General features: G+C 39.0%; 1 pseudogene; it reads right to left on the reverse strand.

The window, feature by feature from the left end:
* Positions 1–9,916: 9,916 nt before the first annotated feature.
* LOC110807362 (protein transport protein SEC31 homolog B-like) lies at positions 9,917–12,001 on the reverse strand (annotated as a pseudogene).
* Between the last annotated feature and the right edge of the window lie 2,287 nt (positions 12,002–14,288).

The following is a 14,288-nucleotide window of genomic DNA, read 5'->3' on the forward strand; positions in this document are numbered from 1 at the left end:
ACCAGTGTTCTGCTTCATCATTCAGCATAAATGCTGCTAAGGGGACTTTTTATTCCTCAGTTCTAAGACAGAGAAAGGCTTCTCTATCTACAAGATCCAGGCTTTAGCTCTAAGGGGTCAAGGCCACCTTCAAAGTGTGGCAGGTTAAGTTTCTTAAACTATGTTATATTGTGAGAGATGGACCTCTCAGCTGTTCGGTACTCTAGGATAGGGTGTTGACAAGGGTTAGCTTGGTTTTGTCTTATGGTTGTGGTCAATTCTTAGATAGCTCAGAAGAGTTCGGTAAACTTGGCCCTGGTTGGATGGTCCTGGACTCAGATCTTTCTATACATTCTACGGAAGGTCTCCCTCGCTTCATTCCTACAAAAGAAAGGAAGACATGAGTTGATGGTTTAATTCGAAAAAGATGACTTATTTTTCTAGATATCCTAAGGGTCTTTCTACCTACAACCTCAATTGTTAGGGATTTGGTCCAAGTAATTGCTCTGATACCATCTGTGACATTCCAAATGCTAATTAAAGCATAAGGGTGTCAGATACAAAAATAAATTACGAGTTCATGATTAAAATTATATGCAGTAGAGCAAATTATTATAAATCCCTTACAAAATATATGAGTTCCAATTGCACATATATATAACTGAGGCCAAAAGTGGTAATAAAATATAAAATATTAAAATACAAAAATGGCCACTTCTATCATTATACTATTGGACTCATTACAGTGCGGGAACGATCATGCACTCAAGGTTTGTGAATCCATGGGATCCTCATAGACTTTAAGGGGTAGATCAGCGAACAGCCTCACTATATTCCTCATCTGGGCGGCCATGAAAAGAGTAAGTTTTATGTGCTCAGTAAGAAAATTAGTATTTAAATAATATCGTAAGGTTTAAAATGTGAATAATAATATCATTACTACTTACCATCAACTTATAGTCACAATAATCAAATCAAAATCATACTCAATAATAGAAAAAATCAAATAAATCATGAAATGCTCAGATTTTTGTGTCATGTTTTTCGAAATTATTCCAACTTCCATCTCTAAGGGCAGATACGGATTTCTAACTATCCATGTAGAATGACCATATCAGATATAGATAATGACAATTTGCTTAGGCACATTTTCGACTAGCCGAACCATGGTACGACTATGACCATGGCTGTATCGACCATGGTGGTCCTATCAGATATTTTATATATAAACTCATGGTTTTGCATACATACATCAAACTAGTATTTTCACAATTGTTTAGACAAATAAAACAAAATAAGATATGCGAAATCTTACATTAATTTTGTGAGATATAATAATATAAATATTTTTATTATCTCTAATCTAATTTAAAAAAATCCTAATTATAAATATTGGTCCAAATAAAGGCAAAATGTTTAAAGAGAATGAGTATTAAATAATTATAAGGATAATAAAATTTTGTCTAAATAACAAATTTAACTAATACAAAATATTTTTTATATTTTCTTGTCTGTTTGAGGTAATATAAATCCAATAGAATCTATTTTCTTATGTATCCTCCTAATTAAAAATGTATTTTCAAATTTATTTTAATTTAGTTTATTTTAGTTCAATATTATTTTAGAGTAAATAAGTAATTTTCTCAAGTATAATTTACCTATTTTATCCAAATAGGTAAATATAGTGCATAAAAGTATGTGGTTAGTTAAATATTTTTAAATATGATCAACTACTTTTTCAAAAGAAAATCCAAATTGAAAAAATTATAAATTAATTATCCAAATAAAAATATTACTTTCACATTGTTAGCAAATAAAAAGATATACAAATATATATTTCTATCTCAAAAATGTACACATGCTTTACAAGCATTTGCATGCAAGAAACTGAAAAACAATCATTTTAGGTAAACTAAACAATGAGATGTTATTTTGGGATTTTCCACCGTCAGATTCTAAACCCTTCTTTTATCTCTTCCTTGATTATTGAAACAAACTGGGTGATCCTACTAAATAATTGAAATGTTTAGTTAATACTTTTAAATTTAATTAATTTTATATTAAGCTGAAAATTTTTTGTGTACATCTTTTACAGAGTACAAAGAGTATGATATATATATATGTAAGGGTAATAAAGTAAAATAACAACACAATCATTTATAACCAAAATAACAGAATACTTTAATACTCCCCCTCAAGATGGAGAGTACATGTCAGTGATACCCATCTTGCCCAATAAACTGTAGAATTGCGGAAAAGAAAGTGCCTTGGTCATTAAATCTGCAATCTGATTTCATGATGATACATGCATAGTTTTCAAGACCCCATCCTAAATTTTTTCTCTAACGAAGTGACAATCCAACTCAATGTGTTTCGTCCTCTCATGATATATTAGGTTAGCCGCAATGTGCAAGGCGGCTTGATTGTCACAATAAAGCAAAGTTGGTCCTTGATGTTTCACTTGCAAGTCCCGCAATAAGTTTAGGATCCACACTATCTCACATGAGGTGTTGGCCATAGAACGGTACTCTGCCTCTACAGAGGATCTGGACACAACCTGCTGCTTCTTTAATTTCCATGAAACAAGAGAGGATCCAAGAAAGATACAGTACCCAGTAAGAGGTCTTCTGGTGTCAGGGCAGGTACCCCAATCAGCATCTGAAAAAGCCTTGATCTGAATAGAAGACGAAGCAGGAAAGTGAAGGCCTTGTCCCGGTGCCTTCTTAACATATTATAATATCCACAGAGCGGCTTGAAGATGACTACTCCGAGGAGCAGCTAGAAACTGGCTCAATCTATTCACTGAATAACATATATCTGGACGAGTAATTGTCAAGTATAACAACTTTCCAATTGATCGTCAATAGCCTGTGACATCTTGAAGTGGTTCCCCATCTTCTTTAGACATCTTCAAATTTGATTCCATGGGAATCGAGGAAGGTTTACAAGCTAAGTCTTAGTCAATAGATCCAAAGCATACTTCCTCTAATACAATGTGATTCCCTCATTATTCCTTGCAATTTCTAGACCAAGAAAGTATCTGAGGGGCCCGAGATCTTTCATTTTAAATTGTTGCCTCAAAGTAACTTTCAGATTATTAACAGCCCGATCATCATTACTGGTAATGACAATATCATCAATATATACGAGAAGAGCTAGAAAAATACCTCCCTTATTTTTAACAAATGAGTGATCACACTAAGACTGAGTGAAGCCTTCTTAAAGTAGAGCCCGAGAGAACTTATAAAACCATTATCGTGAAGCTTGCCTCAACCCATAAATTGACTTGTGCAAACGACAAAGTGCTCTCTGTGGAAGAATTCCCCCTCTCGAGGAGAATATCCTGGAGGAATAGTCATGTAGACCTCTTCTGGAAGATCACCGTGAAGAAAAGCATTAGTGACATCCAACTGAGTAAGGGTCCAACCCAGAATTGCTGCAAGAGACAGTAAAACCTTAACAGTAACCAGTTTGGCAACCAGTGAAAATGTATCAATGAAGTCAACACCAAACTATTGGGTAAAACCTTTGGCAACAAAGCGGGCCTTATGCCGCTCGATAGTACCATCAGACTTATACTTAATCTTGTAGACCCACTTGCAATCAACTAGTTTCTTACCTAGAGGGAGAGACACAACATACCAAGTATCATTGCTCTCAAGAGCACACAACTCAATATGTATTGCATCCCTCCAAACTGCTAACTAGACTGCCTCGGAAAACGACTGGGGTTCAATGTGAGAATAAAGTACAAGTATAAAATTGTGATAATGAGCTGTGAGTCTATGATAAGTGAGAAATGATGAAATAAGATATGTGATTGTGGGTTATCGCTATGATAGTAGTGATAGTCAACCAAGTAAGACAGAAGTTGTGTGACATGCTGAGGACAAGTCAAAACACAAAAAGAGATTGTGGAGCAGAAACATGAGAAGGAGGTGGTGTAGGGAGATTAAAAGAAACAAGTAAAACACAATCTTGAAAAACTCTAGATGAGGAATACTCAGAGATGGAGTAGAAAAAGGAAAAATAGTCTTATAGAAGGTAAGATCATGAGAAGTATGGGTTTGGTTAGTTTCTAGGTCAAGGAGTTTGTAGCCCTTAAACCCAGAAGGATAACCGAGGAAGACACATGCACGAGAACGAGGAAAAAATTTATGACGCTGACTCATGAGGGTAGAACTGTAACACAGGCATTTGAAAGTACGTAAATGATCATAACATAGCCTTTAGATGTCAGAAGCTCAAAAGGAGTCTTATGTGAGAGTAAAGGAGACGGAGTGTGGTTAATGATATAAACAGCGGTCAATATACAGTCACCCCAATACACCGAGGGAACATGAGACTGGAAAAGAAAAGCTTGGGCAACATTTAAGATATGCTGATGTTTACGCTCGACAACAGAATTCTGTTGTGGAGTTTCAACACAAGAGTGATATGAAAAAATCCCTTTAGATTTAAAAAATGAATGAAAGCTTAACTCATGTGCATTTTCGGACCTCACAAACTTGATAGGAATCTTATATTAAGTGAAAATAAAAGTATAAAAGTAAAAAAAAATGGTAAGGACGTCATATTTCTGGCGAAGCAGATAAACCCAAGTAGTACAAGTGCAATCATCAACAATAGTAAAAAAATAACGATACCCCTCAGTGGTAGGAGAAGAAAATGGACCCCAAATATCAATGTGAATCAAATCGAAAGGATTATCTGCTAATTTATTACAAGAAATAAAAGGCAAACGTCGTTGTTTTATAAGATGATAGATTCTACAATATGGAATATCAGAAATGTGTAGACTTTTATTAATATACTGAAGTTTGACATGAGATGGATGACCCATTCTAAAGTACCATAGGCTATTTTTAGAATTTACATGTGTGAAATTGACAGAATTACAACCAAAATTCCTAGTAGTTAAGTAATAGAGATTGTCAATCCAACTACCCTTCCCAATCAACAAGTCCTGAGTGAGGTCCTGAATGACACAAGAATGAAGGAAAAAATTAACAACACAATTGTGAGCGGTTGTTAACATACTAACACTGACAAGATTAAAAGTGAATTCGGGAACAAAGAGGACATCATGCAGTAGTAAAGAATCTGTCAAAGACACAGTGCCAACTCGAGTGACTATCATATAGCTACCATTAGGCAAATTTACATGTATGGTTTCAACATGCTTTAAGGAGGTAAAATAAGACTGTGTACAATAAATGTGGTATGTAACACCAATGTCCAATATCCAAAAATCATATGTGTGAGTGGCTGTTGAAATGGAAAGACAGAAAGGGGAAGGTATACCTGCGACAGCAAAAATGGAAGCATCGGTGGAGGCGTCGGGCATGGCAGTGAAGAACGGGTTGTGGAGGCGTGCGCTCAGGTGAGCAATGATATCCTGAATCTAAGAAGTGCTCAAGGCGAAAACAGTGGTGGCAGAATCCGACACTGACGATCCAGTGGAGGCGGAGGAAAAACCAAAGAAGTGGGAACCCATAGTGACCGCTGAGGGAGACGACGCGGAACTGTGCCCTTTCGCGTGGGCTTGCTGCGAGGCTGGGCTGCTGCCCGAGTTAGGCTGGAGCTTGAATTCTGGACTGGGCCAATGAGTGTGAGTGAAATAACGGGCTCCATAATTGATGCAGGCTTGGGCCTGAACTTGGGCTTCAGAGACATTTGAAGCTTCATTAAGGTTTGACTTGGTCTTGGGCTTGAGGCCCGGTGGATACCCATGCAGCTAATAGCATCGGTCCACAATGTGGCCCACGAGCTCACAATGGGTGGACACGGGCCTCCTTTTTTCTCCCTGAGCTAGGGCAACAGTCGGTTCAGCTGCTGGTGTTGAGGAGCCGCCACCTGTGTCAATTCCAATCGTGCGGTGGTGCTTTTCTTGCACAACTAGAGAGAAGACCTTCAAAACCGATGAAATAGTTTCCATCATCAAGCTTTGACCTCAGATTCCAGTATAAGACGGATTCAACCCCATTAAGAAAAGCATGATGAACTCTTGCTCTTGATAATCGGTCTAAGCTTTCATGTTCCCACAATGGCAAATCGGAACAGGCTGATACGTCTTCAGCTCATCCCACATTGTTTTCATGCGGGTATGATAAGCATTGATGGAGAGAGAGCCCTGAACCAGATTGTTCATTGCTTGCTTGAGCTGGAAGATCCTTAGAGCGTTGTTTTACTGGAATTGTAGACGAAGGTCAGCCCACATGTCCTGGGCATTCTCGTGATACAGTAGGCTGTCGGCGATGTCCTTGGCGAAGGCGTTGAGGAACCACGAGATTACCATGCTATTGCACCTCGACCAAGCACTAGCGGAAGGATCAGTGTTCACCGACTTGATGAAGGTACCATCAACAAAACCCAATTTGTTCTTTGTATTGAGGGCAATTCTCATAGCCCTTTCCCAAGTATTATAATTATTACCGTGAAAAAGGGTACTCTGTAGCGCCCGGACCGAGAAAAAAAAAAAAAAAAAAAAAAAAAGCCACGTCGGCAGCCACGTCAGCAAGCCCGGTCAGCAGTCCCGGCCAACCGGGGCCTGCCACGTGGCAAGACCACGTCGCTCCGGAACGGGCCACGTTGGCGATCCGCGTGGGCGCGATCGGACGGCCCAGATCAATCGCGCGATCGGACGGCCCAGATACAATCGCACGGACGGCCCAGATTCAATCAAAAACGAACGGTCCAGATTAAAACAAAATGGACGGCTGAGATCAAAAGGCAAGGGGTTATAAATAGAACCCCCACACCAGACCACAAACCCTAGCCGCCTGCCGCTCGCCGGAGAAGACGAACCAGAGGCCGACCGCCGCCACCCGCCGCCGCACCGGGGAAATTTTCGACAGCCGATCGAGGTAAATTTCATACCCCCGACTCGTTTTTGATTCCTCTTGTGGCCAAATCGAAGCCAAAATCCCGGCCAAACGGCTGGAATACGCGGCCGAAGACCAGCGGCGCCGCCGCGCCCCCTCTCGGTTTTTGCCTCCGACGAGGCCCTTCCCGGCCTCCGTTTGATGCAATTTTTATATCACCGTGATCACCATTCTTTTTTCTACAGGTTGACCGGAGCCGAATCACCAAACCACGAACCTCACCGGAGAGCCGCCGCACCCGAGAGCGCCGCCACCGGTAAGCTCCGCTTCTCCGTGATTTTTTGGCCCCCCGAGGGAGCCGCCGTGCCGGAGTTGCGATATTGGCCAAAAAGGGGCCCTGAGCCTAATTTGAGATTTTTTGGAATACGTGCAGGTACCGTTAGTGTGTTTCAGTTCCCCGGAAAAAATTTAGGGAAAATTAGGGACGGCCTGTAGGTGCACTGTGAATCGTATTCGGATCCCGAAAACAAGTAAGGACCCCTCACCCTATTTCCTATCACGGTATTAAAGTTCAAAATGATAAAACGGTATTTCTTGAATTAACGCATGTGTGAAATTGCTTAAGGTTGCTAATGGAGCCCGAGTCTAATGTGATTGATGATTTACTGTTATTTGGCCTGTTTTACAGCTTTAAATGCATTATGAGGTTTGATGTGTTCATTTTATAGTTTCGAGTGCATATATTACTGTTTTATTAATTATGGGTTGAATGACTGAAGAACTGATACTGTATGTTGTCTGTTTGGCATGAATTACGATTTGCTTGTTTAAATGTGAATTGATGATGCTTATTAAGGAAAAGGAAAATGAAAGATTGTGTAGACTGATAATTGTATGATGGGGTCAGCCTGACTAGATATCCTGAGAGATGGTGGACGGACCGGGTCCGTAGGGAACCCTACCGGGATTGTGGTCTCACATGGCGGACGGGGTATGGAGATCTTATGGTTTTTGGCGCCCATACCGGACGGGGTATGGGGACGGCCCGTTTCACCCTCATACCGGACGGGGTATTGAGGTTTATGGTTTTGGCGCCCATACCGGACGGGGTATGGGGACGGCCCGTTTCACCCTCATACCGGACGGGGTATTGAGGTTTATGGTTTTGGCGCCCATACCGTACGGGGTATGGGGACGGCCCTGGAAACTGATTATGAATGTTAAAGGTTAACGGGTAGCGGGACCCCCATGGATACTAGTAGGCTGGTAAATGAGAAAAGGATATGTGATATAATGATTGAATTACAAAAGGCGTGATAAGTGCTATGTTTTACAGCTTATATTATTCCATGATTGTGATAATGTTATTGTTTTCTTCTATTGTTTCATGAATTCCACCGAGGTAAGTGGATGGTAAAGGTTTTATCATGAATAAAAGGATTTGTTGTAAATCATGCTCCATTGGTCTTTTGTGTTTTTCTACCCACCTTTACCTCCGTGACGGTGAGATATCGTGATGTTCTTACTGGGCTAGTGTAGCTCACTCCTTATTTAACCATTTCAGATCAGGAAGACATGGTTCCCGAGCCCGTTCCGCAGGAGGACGACGAAGGGGATGCCTAGAGATTCTGTAGTCATACTCATAGTTTTATTTTCGAGTTTCTCTTTTAGTTAGTTTAATCTTTTATATTTTAAGTACGTTTTTTGTTTTCGTGTAAGGGATGTTAACTGAAATTTTGATCTCGCTTCCGCATTTTATGTGTTTAAATACTCATTTCATTTTAACAATTTCCGGGGTTGTTACATACTCACCAAAACCATACTTGGGTGGCCTACACTGTGGAAGAAGAATGGGTTCTAGGTTTCATCAGTCTGGGTGGATGAACTTTGCAGCTCCTGATTGGGTTCCACAGCTCCTCTCACCATTGAAGATTAATGGGGTCTGAGATTTGAACAAATTTACAGAAGAAAGATTGAATGGAAGAATCAAATTAATGAAGTTTGAGATTGAATTGAAGAATCAAAAAATCTGTGATCAATCGATCACAGTGAGAAGAGCATAGAGGCTCTGATACCATATTAAGCTGAAAATTTTTTGTGTATATCTTTTACATAGTACAGAGTATAATATATACATGTAAGGGTAATAAAGTAAAATAACAACACAATCAATTATAACCAAAATAATAGAATACTCTAATAAAAGAAGATTTAGAATCAAGCAAGAGATAAACAAGGATTTAGAATCTGATGATGGAAAATTCAGAGGAGAAAGATCAAGGACCAAATGATTGAGTGACCTAGTAATGGCGATTGATTCCCCTTTCCTTGCCCCTTTGACGTTTTCTCACTTCAAGCCTACCTTTGACGAATTTGGATACTTTTCAGCTTCATAGATGGAGATGGAGGTAGTTTCAGTCGGTTTAGATCTTCGCCTCCTCTAAGTTTAAGAAGTTAAAAGATGCTGAGGAGAACCTGTTGAGAAGATTAAGGAAAGAAGCAGAGAAGAAGTCTATTAATGGAGAATGGTTAGTTCAGGACTTTATTAACAAAGCTTCAAATGATCCAACAATGGAAGTTGAAGAAATGGAGGCTTCTTTTCTGAAATTCATTGTGAAAAATAACAGGGAAAAAAGGATCATAATCATCATCAAAATTTACCACAGTTTCCTTCAGGTTCTTCACCTATAAGTTTCATACTAATATAAAAATCATTTTCATATCGAAAACATTTGCATATAAAAATCAATATCCAAATTTTTTAGTTATTGGGATACCAACAAAAATAGAAACCTAGATTATACATCAAGGGTCGTGGAGAAAAAGATGCCAAACTAATGAAACAAAAGAAGATAAATCAAAACTAGGTCCTTTTACTGTCTTGCAAACTATCTTTACTAACTACCTCCCAGAAAAATGCAATTTAATGTCAAGCCAAAATCATGTAAAAGAGTATTAAGTGAAGACTAAAAAGCTAATATTTCTAAATTTTGCAATCAACAGGAGTCATTCTCATGCATGTCAAATGCGCAAATCGATCATCATATATACACTCATAATAATAATAATAATAATAATGGTGATGGTAATGATAAATCTTGTATTTTTAGAAGTTAAATCTGTATTTGTAGGCCAGTACTGAAATCATTATTGTCCAGAGCTTGGCAAAGCTTGACAAGCTTATCAGCTGCATTTTTAGAAATGTCTCCACTATTGAGTTTGGCAAATAAGGCACCTATTTTCCTTAAATTGTCTTTTATTTCACGCTTTTTTGTTAGATTTGCATGAGAGCCTCCGAGTGCTTTCGATGTTTCATTGAAAAGTCTTGTCAATGTTGCAATGACATGCTTTTGGTGGACTACAGAAAGTTACCAGCAAAGCAGCAGTATAATTATACTACAGGAAATTAGGAAGTGCGTTGTCAATAGTCACTATCAGCTTGCATAAACCTAAGAAAATAAATTCAAAATGTTCCATGAACTGTCAACCAAAACAATGAGGAATAGACATTACCCAGAACATATGAAGGGTCAGCAGTCTGCACTGTCGGAGGTGGAGCTGCAGGCACAATATTTTGTTGCAGAAATGCTGGCTGAGTTTGACTAGTTGGTTGCATTGATGGCATTAGACCCAATCCAGGTTTTGGAACAACCCCCGCACTAGCCATTGGCATAAACCCAAGAGGTGTGGGAGTGGGAGCAACAACCTGTGGCATTTTAGGACCAGGAACTTGGCCGATTTGAGAAGGAACAGGTCCTAGGGAACTAGGTGCAGGTGGTACAGGATATGTAGGTTTGGTAGTTCCCTGAGCAAAAATGCAAAATATTTCAGCATATAATTACAACATGATATTCATATCGTCCAATATGAAAGAAAATGTAGATACACGGACAAGATATAACTGAGAACCCAAAGTTCGCTGCTGATACTGATCAGCTTTCTCCACCCCGGGGGAGTTGAAGGAACAAAGGTTGTTCTCATGGTTGACTGAGAGCTAACAGAAGCAGGAATAGGAGCACAAGCAGGGACAAAATAAATCAATGCACAAAAAAAACATATTTCACATTAACTGAAACAACCTTATCCGATGTTAAAAAATTATCAGCAGATGATCAAAGGCTAACACTTGCATAAAGGAAAATGAAAGAAATTTTTAATTTTCTAAATGCAAAAACAGGTATTGCTTTGGATGTTCACCTTCCTTTGTTCTAAAAATATTATCTGGGTGGTTTGGAATGAGAGAAATAGAAGGGTTTTTAGTGGGGTTGAAAATGTAAATGGTTTTAATATTCTTAAAAATAGATGGTTCCAAACTCTTGATTTTTTGTTATGGGATCATCCTCTTTACTCTAAGGAGGATTTAACAGAACTTGTTGATGTTTGTACATTTTATATATGTGTGGCATCCCCTTGATGCCTATATCAATGCAATTCATACTTTAATATTTCAATATATATATATATATATATTCGTTAAACATGGTCCACATAGGAAATTGTTGGAGGGAAATCCCATTCACCCATATCCTACACCATAGACTAATCTACACCCTACACAGACTAATTACAAGCCTATAAACTTCATATGAAGCCCAAACACACGTGCGGAACAGTCAGATTCAACCAGTAACAAATACCAGAAAATTTTTAGGAACTCTATTAAAAGAATCTAGGAGTGCAAAATACCTGGGGAAACTGTTGAGGCTGGGGCGGGATAAACATGGTACATGGTTTTTGAGTCAGATAGAATGTCAGGTGGGTATACCCACCTGCATAGGTTGAACTAAGAGGTTGCTGATAGTTATCCTCATATGGACTACCAGGAACACTGGCAACTGTAATGATGTTGTCTCCTGACCAATTAGGAAAGGAAACAAAGATAGTTTACAAAACTAACCAGATGAAATTGAAAGAAGATTACATAGATAGAATGCAAGACCATAAACCTGATAATATATCTGAGAGCTTTGTGATTGAGAATTGTCAAAAGCTACAGTACTAGTTTCTTTTTCAGCACCAGTAGTAACAACATCAGCTAGCACCAAAATTGCAATAAGAATAACATTTTGGACGATAGCTAGATGCTTGAGAAGAATTAAGTGTCTAACAAAAACACAAGGGCTATTTACAACATGATGAATTGTCAAAATCATTTTTGTTACAAGCAATTCATTAAGAGGCACCAAAAACCATTGCATCACCTTGAAGACGTGGCCCAACACTCAAGGGTGTAGATACCTACATATAAACATGTCCTCTCGTTTGTCTATTTCATTTGAACCAAAATTAATGAATGATCTTATTAATACACAAATATATAATTCCTCAGGAATTTCAATTGCATTTATATTCATCCCTATAGGAACTGGGTTCATACTTTTCCCAACCTCTTCTCATCAATGAACTCCTAACATACCTGGAGCCTATTTTTCAAAGAGGATGGTTTAATTCCTACCTTTCTATCTATTTTTAAGATATTTGGATTTTTGAAAGCTCTCCATGAACATGCAGAATAGAAATATTATCCTCACTAAGACCAAAACATGATTTTGACTTGTTCAAATAACAATTGAAGTGAATCAAGTTCAGGAACAATGAATCTCTAAATGATAAACATATCCATTTTGCAAGTTCATTATTATGAGTAATCCCTACAATTATTAGCTTGGAGAAGGAAGAGATAAGAGGACCCTATGGAAAATGTGGTAGAAATTCATAGAGTCCAACCACAGAAGACCAAATTGATTATCTTCATGCGTAAGGATACTAATTTTTTTAAAATATATATATATATTTATGCATAAGGATACTAGATTACTTAACATAAAAGATTTAAAACTTATCATGAACCTCTCTCTTTTAGTTTAATTTCTGGAAATTATTATATGATAAATTTCTAACTTCCCATATGTAGAAATAGAAAGAAAAACTAAAAACAATATGTTAATAAGACCAAAGGGATATTAATCAGGGAATGCATTGTTTTCTCTTCACCCAATAGAATCAGTATTGGTTTCTCTTCACTATGAAACCAAATGGGAATGGTGCATAGCTTGAACATGACTAATTATAATGAAAATAAAGGAGAAAACTTTAAAAAACAACATATCCAACAAAGTAATAAAACCTCTTCAAAACCTCACCAATTAGAGCAGAAATTTTAGTAAAAGTAATAGAAGCCATCATTAGAAGCATACCAGGTTTTATAAAGAGAAAAATTCGATCCCTTAAGATCACAAGTTCAGGTGACAATTCATCATACCCCAAAAGTTTCAAATACTCCATTGTAGTTGTAAAAGACCCTGACTGTGTAACACCCATTAATTTTATTATTATTATTATTATTATTAATTTTTAATTTATTTTATTTAGTTTATTTTGTAATTATTGAAAATTTAATTGATTTATTTAATTTAATTTAATTTAATGTAATAAAAATAAAAATAATAATAATGATAAAATTGGGTAAAAATATTATTTGGATTTAATTGAAATTGATTTTGGGAAAAAAATGTGAAAATTTGGATTCTGGGGGTATTTTTGAAAATAAAATCGGAAACCGGAGGTCAAAACGTAATTTAGAAAAGTTGTGCCACGTCAGCAGCCACGTCAGCGGCTCGATCAGCAGCCCCGACCAACCCGGACGCGCTGCGTGGCAAGGACACGCTGGCCAGGGGACGGGCCACCGGGGCGATCTGCGTGCGCGCGATCGGACGGCCCAGATTCACACGCACGGACGGCCCGGATTCACACGCACGGACGGCCTAAATTCAATCAGGCACGGACGGCCCAGATTGCATCGCGATGAACGGTCCAGATTCAATCTTGATGGACGGTCAAGATTAAAAGGCGAAGGGTATAAATACCCCCACCCACACCTGACCAAAGAAACCCTAGCCACCAGTGCTCGCCGAAGAAGAAGAACCAGTCGCCGGAGGAGTCGGCCGTCGCCACCCGCCGCCGCACCGGGGAAGTTTTCGACTGCCGATCGAGGTAATTTTTCTCCCCCTTGCTCGTTTTTCGATGCTGAGTCTGCCTATGACCAAACCGGAGCCAAACCACCGGCCAAACGGTCGAAAAACTCAGCCGAAACCCAGCGGCGCCGCCGCGCCCCTCCTCGGTTTTTGCCTCCGTTCGATGCAAATTTTATACCACTGTGATCACCGTTCTTTTCTCTACAGGTTGATCGGAGCCAAACATCAAAACGCGACTCACGCCGGAGGAGCCGCCGCACCCGAGAGCACCGCCGCCGGTAAGTTTCGATTTTTTGTGATTTTTCGGCCCACCGAGGGCCCTAGGGTTGTTCTATCGTAGGAACCGATGCAAGTGTGGCTGAATTCGGCCAGAAACGGCTGAAAACGGCCAACCCGAGGCGAATCACCGCCGCAAGCGGCGGCGCCGACGCCGGAGCACGGCGAAGCCGCCGTGCCGGAATTGCGATATTGGCCAAAAGGGGCCCTAGGTCTAATTTGAGATTTTTTTTGG

This window comes from Carica papaya, chromosome 8, assembly GCF_054855325.1.
Source record: "Carica papaya isolate Zhongbai chromosome 8, ASM5485532v1, whole genome shotgun sequence".
Lineage (NCBI taxonomy): Eukaryota > Viridiplantae > Streptophyta > Magnoliopsida > Brassicales > Caricaceae > Carica > Carica papaya.